Genomic DNA, 12,068 nt, shown 5'->3' with positions numbered 1-12,068 from the left:
TCTCTGTTTGGCGATATAGCCACAGACAATCTTCCCATCTACCTGGGGGGACCTGCTAGTGCCAGCCCTCGCGGCTATACACATCCTCCATCAAAACATCACTGACAGAGAAGTCAAGTCTCACTCTCTCACACTCTCTCTCTTTCCCCTCCTGCCGCCTCCGACCCGTAACCCATTTATCTTGAGATAACTTTGTCAGATTGTCAACCAAACTCTCCGGTGGGAGCCGAGCCCAAAGCCTATTACGGGAGAATCAGCGCAGGCCGAGGCTGGTCACCGCTAAACGGATACTCCCTCCGAGCTCTCTCTGCCTCGACTGCATTATTGGGGCTGCTGATCCCCCACAGCCGCTCGAGTCAGCCAGTTAGACAGCTGGTAATCAGGTTGCTGAAGTCCCACACTGTTCCAAACTGTGCTGCTTTATTGATTACATAAACAAAGACTGACTTATCACTGAGCAGATGTAATCCTTGTAAAATGTAAGTATAGCTGCAGTGAGTGTTGCTGACCTCTGGTGTCACTCACGCCTTCCTTCCTTCCCTCTGGCTTATAGGAATGAAATGTATGTACACTTACTGAATAATCAAAACACTTAATTTAAGCAGGAGCTGTGTTGGGTGGCAGCAGTGCTATCAGAGAGACGGGTTTGATTTTCAGAGTGTGTGTGTGTGTGTGTTCTCTCTAAGCCCTATGCTTTGTGACATGTCACCCAGGACACTGTGCTATTCCCGGCCAGGAGACCTTGGCTTCATGAATAATTTGCCACCGTTAATCTTGAGTAGTCTTGATTTATTCCGGGATGCCTTTAAAGCACCAACATGCTGTGGGCTTTCACAGGGACAGCTACCAAACTAAGTAGACTAACAGCAGCAATAAAGGAAACTGAAAGTTGCCGCTCTGTTTCCAGAGATCTTATTTATTTATTTTTTCAAAAGATAAGACTCCAAGGCTTTTCACACTGAATGGGAGTTATTTATTACATAATAGCCAAGAGTGAAATGTTTTTATTTCCCTGACTTTGCAATAAGGTGAAGTTAGTACGACTTATTGATTCAGGATCTGACTGAGGTCCTCTTGGCTGACTTGACTTGAACATCGGCACAAACAAACCAGCAAATTAAGAGTAAAAATATGCTGTTGTTGATAGCGTGGACAGTTTGGCCAGTGCACTTTGCTACAGTGATGAGCAGGCAGGCTATGACACGGCCTAGTAATGTCAAAAAAAAAAGAAGAAGTTTGAACAGACTCAACAACAAGACTGTTAATGGGATTAAAACAAATTTCAGGGCTTTTATTTAAATAAAAGGGCCAACTTTTTTGATAGAAGGCACAGAAATATTCATACATTTTCATTTACATAAACAAAAACTAAATATTTGCTTTGTGAACATTCTATGAGAGTCGGCTTTCTGTGGGAAAATGGGCCTTTATTCCCTAATAGAAAATGTTAAATAAAAAAACCTGCCTATTTTGTCCACATGCAAAGCTACGGTCGGATTAATAAGACATACACCCCGCTGCGCGTGTCAGTGAATCACTCTAAATGCCTGCAATTAGTAATCAGCATGCTGTCATGCTAGCATTTCTCTACATACAAACAAACAAATCAAAAGCTTGACACATGGACTGCAGTGCAAGAGGGAGGAAAAGAGAGAAAGAAAAGGTTTTGGATGACAGTTGATGTCACTGAATAAACACAGAAGATGAAAAAAGAAAAGGAGAGGTGAAAGCACAAGGACCTTCTGATCTGCCAGCCCGAGATGATACACTCAGATATCTGTAAGTAGGACAGCATCAAGAAAGGAGGGAGAAACTTTCAGTGAGGCTATAAAGACATGGATTTGTTTAACAGAATAGTTCTGAATTTGTTTTCTGGGTGCTGAGCATTTAGTTAAAAATGTGTGTTTTTACATTTTCTACATCAGCCTTCGTCAATGCTTGTTGTCCGAGGTAGTTCTAAGTTTGACCACCGAAAGCAAAGGAAAACGTGACGAATTCTGCGTTTGTGTGGTTTAAATGCAGACTTGTGCGCATGTGTTGTTCCTCACTGTGAGTCTGTGTCATTTAACTGTCACACCTCATTTCTAGCAGGAACAGTTATAGGCCTTTCATTACAGGTAGCCGTTCCAGCCACCAGAGCTGCAACAGCACTGGCGAAAGACGAGATTCATCTGTGGCTCGTACTGTATGTCAGCTGAGAGAAGGTGACTCATAAAACAGAAACTCGGAAAGACAAAGGAGCCTCGGGTTACCGAGTTTCATTTGTGCACCAGCACCACCCCGCTCAGACTTTTACGTCATCGTCATTATTTTTATTGCTATTTTCTGATTTTGGGTAGCTGCTGTTGTTTTTATATTTGTTTTTCTCAGGAGACGACGGGAGCTCTGTTATATATCGATTGAGACCCATGAGATGCTTTGGTGAGTGTAGAAATGTGTACACATAAATAGATAGATGGACAGACATGGGTGAGGAGTGAGAGTGAAGGGCATGTCCACCCATGTCATCTCTCCTATAGCCATCTGTGTGACACCCCAGTTTAGCAGTGTAATGACCCGGCACTAACAACTTTCATTTGGCTCTATTGAGGTCAGTGTCAGCTCCAGCGTTTTGAACTATTAGCCTCAAATGCTAAAAAGCTTTATTGGGACTAACAGAATAGATTACCAATGATTAAACAGTTCAAGGTTTATACGGTTTTTATATCTTTTTTGTGTGTCTCTATTGGAGTTTCTTTGCACATCAAAGTTATCCCACCCCACATGTTTCTAAGGCTGGTGAGTAGGCTATTTAGAGTAAGATGTAATCAAGATAATGTCAACTGTCCTAGACATTTATTCAAACAAGGGTCTGCTTGACTGATAAAGAAAAACAAAGCTGCATAGCTGGTCTAATTGCTGGACATCTCGTGGAAAGATGCTTGTGGCTACTTTCTACATTGGAACCAGGCTTCCTAGAAAACGATGACAAACAACCAATTTGACAAATAAAGTGACCTGCTTCTGAAACACAGCCTTTGCGTGCCTGCTTGTTTTCTTGTTGTTGACCCTGGTTTGCATGGTGCGTTTGTGTGTAGACGTAATCAGCTGTTAGGGTCCCAGGTGCTCTGCTCTTTGTTTTGGGACCGAGGCCCTGAAGGACATGACGAAGATTGCCTGTTTGGGCTGGAGGGCTGAGCGCGGAGATTTATTCTAAGGTGGAATCACTGCACTCGTCACTCTCAATAGGATCCAGTGGTGTTTACTGAAGAAACCCGGGGGAATACTCGGTAAACTGTTTGCTGAACCAGATTTAAACACCAAAGTTGTTCGCATTCATGGGCTTCAGACATTTCTTTGCAAGAGAACTTTCCTTTATCAGAAACTTTCCTTTTTGACTGGACTCTGCAGAGATGCCTATTTTCATCATGATTCCCTGTTCAGCGGTCCTACTTTGCTACTGTCTTATCTAGCAGGTTGATATTAACTTGAATAAAGAAAATCAGTTATTATCGCAAAAAAAAAAAGTGTGTTCCAGTAAAGATTAAAGATGTTTTTTGGATCAAACCAAACCCACCAAGAGGCAACGTTCAAACCTGCATCCAAGTTTGTACAACTGGGTCATGTTCTGGCTTTGAGCTGAACGCATTGGCTCAAGACAAGGAATCAGTTTCACCAAATGAACTTCAACACCTTTTGGAAGCATTGCAGGAGCAACTCTTTAGTCTATGTCACTAAAAATAACAGCTGAGGCTATTTTTGATAGCAGCGTAGGAGGTCCGACAAAGCAATGGCATACAGAATCTGGTCAGAATAAATAAAGAAGAACAGAAAGAAACTATCACCAGTTAATAATGTTAGTCAGAGATTTTGGGAACTTATTGTACCCTTTTAGAGCCATGAGAACATTAATGGGCTCCCTCTTCTACGTCTGTGTATGCCAAACTGAAACAAGCTAGCAGTCAATTAGCTTACTGATGGGAAAGCTATCCAAATAAAATACATAAATATAATAAAGACAATTTAACAGAAATGTTATAAATCTAAAAATACACCCACCAGTGCCTTGTATTTCTACACTACAACACATTAATTATCAAGCTTTGGACGTGTTGGTGACCCAAGCAACTACTTTCGGTCTTCATGCTAATGTATGCTAATGGCCTCCTGGCTGTATAGGGTTCCATGTAAAGGAAAAGGCAGAGTGGTCTTTTTTCAGTTCACGCTTGGCAGGAAAGAAATTGTTTTCAACAAGTAACCTTTTTTCATTTTATTTAAACATCTGCAGTAGCTTCTTTGTGCAAAGGAAAATGAACTCTGTGGCTCTGTGGACCTTTCACTGGCGCTGCAAGCAGCACCGTATTCTTTTCATAGAGCGGTGAGGAAACAGCATAAATCCAAGCCAATGATGATGGGACTTCTCTGCTTTAACTTCTTAAGGTATTGCTTACTCGATTTTACTGATAGTGTACTACACAGCCTCACTACGGTGTTGCATTTAGATCATGCTATGCAAGTTATGCTGTGAATCGTACTGTACATAGTAGGAATAACTTGAGGACTATTTGTGGGCAAACCTGAGGGGTCCAGACAGCTTAAAAACATAAACACATATGCATTCAGGGCCTCTCTCTCTTCTAATTTCCTATCCGCATTATCCACTTATAGCCAAAGAGTCTTGATATTTATCTCTGCGGATATATATTCACTTCCTACAGACACTTAATAACCAGGATGTCCTGTTTATTGGTCAGCGTCAAATAGAGTTAAAGCTCTCCTTTATTACACTTACTATTTGCAGGTAATATGGTTTAGCTTTTGACTGATTATGGACAGGAAGAAGTGTGCATTCAACTCTTGACCATGTTTAGTTTTCATTCAAAAAAGAGAGGGTCTAATGCCTCATTTACCAATGTAATTATAGTACAATAAAAACACCAGCTGGATATAGATAAGATTATTATTTAGATCACAGCTGTCTATCCTTGACAATACAATCTCCTTTAAGCTACCCTGCTTTTGGTTGTTAACCAGATTGGCAGTCTTGTTAGCATCAGCCTAATAACACCACCACTGCTCTGCGACTCAAATATCATCCTGTGTTGAAGTGAGATGGGTAAGAGAGTAACTAGCAGTAATAAGAGTAACCTTCATGTGTTTTAGAAGCAATAAAGCAATACTGGACCAGAAAAAATCCACCACGACCTGTCTGAAGACAACCAGATGATGTGTGCAGTGGCCGTGACTAAGTGCACACAAATCATCTGAGAAAAGGACTGCAATGGCGATGCATTATATCGATTTCGTTTTTGGGGCTCTTCAGTTTTGAAGGGGAATGCTAAATGACCGAGACAGCCCCCATCATTACCCCGAAAGACGGAGCAGGGAGGCTCCACCTCACCTTCCCAGTCAATTCGAGCTAAGGATTTAGTGAGGGGGTGATCGGGTGGATAAAGGAGTCGTCGCAGGACGGGTAGCCTGCCTGTCATCTCTGTCTCATCACTTGTTCGCCAATCTAACTAACTATACTCTCCTGTGGCCCAGTCTCTCTCTCTCTCTCTTGCTTCCTCACTGGCTGGATTTTCTACCAGTGCTGACAACCCACATATAATTAAGGGCCATGAATGCAGTGCTACCTATGAGTGGAGCTGACAGCGAGAGACCTACCTATAGCTACTTTCCTCCTCCTTTTTGCTCTTCCAGCTCCTCCACAGCCGTTTAAGCAGCAGCTCAGCGGAGCGGCGGGCGGGCTAGGGGACGAAACCCACTGCCCCTAATTGATGGTCTCTTTTTCTGAGGAGGGTGGGTCTGGGTGGGTGTGCGTGGAGGCGTGGGGGTGGCAGTCGTTGGATTAGGGGGTGGTTAGATATCTAGACAGTCCCCTTTTCCCTGTGACAGTCAGTCCACTCCCTTTTTGGTCAATCTAGCATTATCGGCTGTTGTCCTGCTTCTCCGGCACATTTACCGCTCTCTTTCTCTCTGTCTCATTGCTTCTCTCTCTGTTCTCGCCTCTGAAATGGCTGAAGGAGAGAGAGAGCGGGTAAAGGCGCTGAATCTCAACACAGAGCCACAGACAGAGGGTACTGTAGTGCTGTGTAAGCTTTGCGGGATCTAGAGTAGATTATCTTAGCCATGGAGGAAAACGTGGCAGTGATTCACCTGAAGATGAAACTACGCAACTGGCGTGATGACTGAAAAAGATGATGGACAGAGAAGGAAAAATAGAGTGACAGGGGAACCCTTCTTTGCACCCTCCTCCAAGAGATCACGCTAACTAGAGACGTTTGTGTATAAGTGTCAACACAGAAAGGCAGCAAAGTTATCCGCTCACACCCTGGTGATGCTGCTGCGCCGACCAGCAAGCAAACAGGGGGAGTGAGGAAGATTAGGGTATAGAAGAGGGGGTTCCGGTCGGGAGCCGTCAAGTGATTAGAGCAATTACACGTCAAGGATCTGTCACAGCCAATCAAATCTGCCCCTTTCGTCTCTGCGGAGCCGGGCGAGGGGGTGACCCAGACCTGCCTGTGTCAGCTCAGCCGCATCCTTCACTCAGTGTGTGTGTGTTGATAGTGATGTTAGTGCAGAGGCCTTTCAAAGAGACTCCAGGTTATCTTCTCTTACTAAAAAGGGAGCAATATTATGTTTATGTATTTTTTTTCTCTGTCTGTACATGAGAGGCTCGCTATGAAATAAAATATTGTTAGCCGTAAAAAAACACGTATCACTCACATTAAGTTAGTCTGATAAACTGTGATAGTGTGCAACCTTTCCTCACTTTCCTGAAATGCCTCCCATTAACACTTCCTTTGCTCTCTGTGCTCCTTTTCCTCTCCTGACTTTTTGACTCCTTTTATTGATGAGCTGCAGCCAAATTTTGACTCCAGATCCTTCCTTATCTCTTCTGCACAGGACAATCGCACTAATACTTGCGTTTTCCAGGAGCCAAAATCAGCCCGGGCGATTGGAAGATAGATATTTATCTTTGCGTTAAAAAAAGCTTCTTCATAGTGTTTTTATATTTTGTTTTATTTTTAGTAATTTTGAACACACCGAGTCTTTTGGTAACAAATGCAGAATATTATTTATTTCATTTAAAGAAGCAATATAACCCGTGCTCCAGTCCTGCTCCTGAAAATCATTAGTTACATGTAATGTGTGCCATTACACAACACCAAGACTTTTCATTTTTGGCGTTTTAGTTAAAGATATATGGTAAAAGAACCTGTCTTGCTTTGGAAATTTTAATTAAAAATAAGAATTATAATCATAACTATTTTATTTATCCCATATTTTGGAAATTCAGTAATATTTAAACATCTTATTACCTTATTCACTATCAGGCTAAAGCTATTCTGTACCTGCTCTCAGTTCCCTCTGCTCATTCCCTCTTTACTTCTCCTTATCCCTCTGTATCCTCTTCTTTCTCTCCTGCTTGTTTGACATTGCTAAATTCAGAGCTGTGACACTAAACGAAGACTTTTGGCAGCATAGTGTTGTTACAGAGGACTGAACGGACCCCGCAGATCCCCCGCCACGAGAACCCTGGCAGCGCAGCTCTGGGATCGCTGCTGACGACCCGTGCTGTTTCTGAACCTCCTGCGCTTGTATGTTTACACGTGTTCTTCTGTGTTGTTGTTCTTGTGTGCATCTCAGCCCTTCCTGACCTTCCCTGTGCGCTAGTGTACAAACATGTTATTTCAGTGTTGGGTTAGAAAGTGTCTCTGAGGTCGCGCAGATTCCACTTTTTATATTCTTTTACAGCTACCTAGATACAGAGTCACATGTAGACACTGTACAAGAACAGCAGTAATAATTATGCAGAATATAGAAAAATTACCAGGTAATACTACACAGGACCTTTGCCCTGCATGCACATAACAGATAAGCTATACGCAGGGTGTGAATGACTCTCATAGCGCATATTATTTAACATGAAGACACCAGTAGGTGCTATATCTTGCATTCAAAGACTACACAGTTAAGCACACACTGGGTGGATCAATTTTTGTTTGCAGATGCATTTTTAATAATTTTACATGCATTTATCCCCGCAGTCGCACACGTGTATGACCTCCACCTTTGAGATGTAAATGCCCCGCTCTGATCATACACCATCGTGAAATATCCGGTTAAGTGATTGTAAATTTCTGGGTGTGACAGTCTTACAATGAGCTTACATGCAGAGTGCGAGTGTCGAGCTTTCTGATGCACGAGCGTGAACAATTCTAGGATAAATATATATATGTAAACGCATACCACGCCCCATGTTTCTCACAAATAGGAGTGATTATGAGCTATTATCCTAAAAACCCTGCATGTTGTACACATATGTCATTTCTGTTTGATTACATATGTGCATAAAATACGAGGATTACTTGCGTTCAATAGCAGGCCTTTGCAGTTTAAAGTATACAGGCAGACTGCCATCCCCCCAACTCTGAACTTTCTCTTGTTTTATGATCAAAACAAGCGCGAAGACAGAATAGAGACTGACAATAGTTGGTTGATGCGTTTAGCGACATATTTATTTATGAATGTTGTTCGTTATATGGTCTGTGCTTTTAATTGATGCTTTAAATGTAGTCATTTGCTCTACTGCAGACGCGTCTGTTTGTTAAGTGGGCTAATCTTCCTTAGCCTTTTAGAAAAGCGACCACTAAGAATAGCAAACAGTGACAATCTGCCAGAAACTGTGACTGGCTGGGGCTGGGAATGTATGCTCCGGGCATTTTCCAGCCCTATCTCAAAACCTTACATCATCTATTATTCTCCCGCTCATATTGATATGTGATTTTTTTTTCTTTTATCTGCGTACAAATTCGAGATGACAGACGCAGAAGAGCAAAGAGGAACAAAAGAACTCAATATGTAATTTCCTCTCCATCCCTCCTTGACTCCAAACAGACACACGCATAATTCTTGCAAGTGTTGTGTTTTGTTTTTTTTATCGTTCTCTATCTTTGGCATGATTGTTTTTGAAGTTGAAGTCAGATATATTGTTTGTGATGTCTCCATGCAGTCCGGCTGTCACCAGCCCCCAGTGTCTACGTTCTAGATATTATTTCTGGCTGTCCGTACTCCATCTTAGGGGCACAATGGAGCCTCTTTCATTTTCTGTGTCATAATGCGATAGCACAAATTTCCCTGCGAGGCATCACACTATTGGAAAAGCGAATAACATATGTTGTGTCTCAAACTCACCCTTCTTCCCCTTATCCCACTGGTGCAGATGACCAGTGAGTCTGCCAGTGCCAAGGGCTGAGGATGAAGAGGGAAGGCAGGAGGAGGAAGAGAGTGTTCCGGAAACATGTCACATAGACTATCATTCATCTCCACGGTCAGGTAGCAAAATAATACAAATTCGTCCCATCAGAACCCAGAAGAGGAGCCACAATGCATTAAATTCAGAGTACCTACACCACTAAAACACGGCTCTGTAATGTGTTCCCCGTATGTTTTATTGATATTGGAGGAGAATAGTCTTTGCGCTGCCCTGAGGAACCTTCACAAAGCAGATTATCTTTTCTTTGGCATGTACTCTGACTTGGTGCTGCTTTCCAGGAGGGTATGTGTTTGCATCTCTCTATGCTTCTTTTTTTGTTGTTGTTGTTGTCGTGTATCATGTTTCACTTGGTGGCTTGGCCCTGCTAATCTTTCAATCAACACCGAGCTTGCGGGGCATTGCTGGCAGCTTTGTTATGGAGGAAAAAACAAAACCCCCCCAAAAAACTGAAGGAGGATAAATAGGCACAAAGCTAGAAGAACTACATACCCCGAGCAGCATATCCTCACTGCGGGCCACGCTCTGGTGCGAGCGCAGTTTCCATATGCCTCTTTGAAATGGATGGGGACGGCTTTGACAGCCAGGTAGCTTCAGATGGCTTATCTATCCCTTGATTGGAAGATGAAGCTCGGTTATTAAAGGGAGATAAAGAGAAAGTGAAATGGGGAGCAAGCGAGCGAGCCGGTGAGTGGGAAAAGACGGAGAGTTGGTGAAAGTGAGAGTGGGTTCAGACGAGGCGAGGGAGATGATGAAAAGAGTAGCCACTCGGTCCTTTGAGACTCCTTTTCTTCCCTCGCTGCCAAATTAGCCCAATTAGTCAAAGTGGCCTCTGCTCGGGCTGCTGTCAAACCCCAACACCGCTACAGCAGCGCCAGCGGTCATTCTCTCTCATTTAAGTCAAGCTTTTGACTCTCTCCTTTGCCTCTTCTCCTGAGCCACCTGCACACGTCTCCGCTGAATGATTACTCGTAAGAGTGTGTGCGTGTAGATTCCCTGTGCGTGCTCGCATGTGTTTGTGGAGAAAGCTTGAAAGGGAGACGTTCCCTTTAAATCAATCCCGACCTCGCCAGCATGGTGCCCGCGTGTCCTTCTTATAGCTGCAGCTTCCAAAGCTGAGGTGTGAGAACTTTTTTTTTTGTTCCTCAGGTAAAATCCACCGAGTGTCTTTAAAGCTCATGATCTCTGTAACCCTTTTATCTTTAAACATCTGAAGGAGCAAACTTTCACACAGTGCAAAGGAAAAGATTTAAGAAAGACAGTGCAGAGGATGAGTAAAGTCTACAAAAAGAAAAAGAAATGCCGTGAGCATGGCGTATGTGTGTGCTGGTTTGAAACACAATAACAGACCTTTGCAGTTTACTGTCATTGTTTATTCACCCAATTGTTTGTTCATCCTACAGCTTTCCTCACGACATCATGGTGTCACTCGTGACACAAAAGCCACAATCCTTAAAAATCACCTACCCCTTGTTCCCAAGATTAAGGAACCACTTATAACTTCTCAGCAGCCGCAGTCATCTTTCATTGGGAATCTCTGAAACTGGAGGAAAGCTGGGCTCTGATAATCACCTGAGAATGACCGCCTTGGGAGAACAGAGGAAGAAGAAGAAGAAGAAGAAATGAGAGCGAGATGGAAGCAGATCGAGGAGAGGCGGAGGTTTAATTGGGCGACCTTGTTGCATGAACAAACACACCTTAAGCCACATGAAGGGTAGCGGCTAGACGGGGAGAGCGCTACTAAGTGAGCCAAAGTGCAGGCATTCATCTCTTTAATTTACCTCGCCAGTGTTGTATTTCACCCTGGGCTCTGTCACGGGGAAGCCAAACACGGATCTGACCGGCTCAGACGAAGGAGGAAGTCTGTTTACCTGTGTGAGAAAGTGTGTGTGTGTGTAAGTGTGTATCTGAGAATTTGTCATGGCTCAGAGGCTGTCTAATGTATGACAAATACACACGGTGCCACATAGATGCTCCAACCCAGGGATGCATAACTCGCCTAAGGACACCAGATCTGCTTTGTCTGCAGTAAAATAAAGATATGAATGAGTTAGAGCTGAAAGAGGCTAACGGCATCTTTGTGTGTCTTCAGTGAAAACGATTACGGTGTGTTTTGAATGTTATTTTTGAATCCTTTTAAGCTGACATATTCATCTTTCTTTAATTTACAGTGCCATCTACAATGACTTGGATTTTGCCAAATTTTAATATTTGAGATATTGATGCTACTTCAATGCACTTTGCACATACTCTGTCTATATGCTGCAAAATAAGCGGTTTTAGTAGTTTTATTACTGTAATCACTTCACATTAGGTTTGATGACATGGCCTGTCAAAATCCTGTCTGTACACTTCAAAATTGTTTGGAGCTAATGATGATCCTGTTGGATTTGTGTCACAAGGTGTTCAGAAAGATGACTTGAAAAGCACTGATAGGAACGGACACAACTCTGCACTTAATCTGCCACAAAAAACAAAAACGCACACACAGACTTGGAAAGAGAAGCAAACGAGCTGCATCCATCATGGATGGGAGGCCCTGCAACACCCTCTCATTTTTTGTGAAAGGCTAAAAGGATCATTTCCAGTAACTGATAAATACACTCCTGTCAATGTCTATAATATGACCCCAAAGTCTGCGTGGCACTTCACTGACATAATTCAGTCAGGTCTATGTCCTCTTCTATTTTTCTTTTCTTCTCTTGCTGAGTCTTCCTCCACTTATTCTGTGTTATTCCCTTTCCCTTTTTTTCACCAGCTTCATACATCTCTCCTGTCATCACCTTGTTGGTTTCACATAATTTACGGC

This window comes from Pelmatolapia mariae, linkage group LG9 (genome assembly GCF_036321145.2).
Source record: "Pelmatolapia mariae isolate MD_Pm_ZW linkage group LG9, Pm_UMD_F_2, whole genome shotgun sequence".
Classification (NCBI taxonomy): Eukaryota; Metazoa; Chordata; class Actinopteri; order Cichliformes; family Cichlidae; genus Pelmatolapia; species Pelmatolapia mariae.
The sequence above is the reverse complement of the archived record's forward strand: the minus strand, read 5'-3'. Positions refer to the sequence as shown.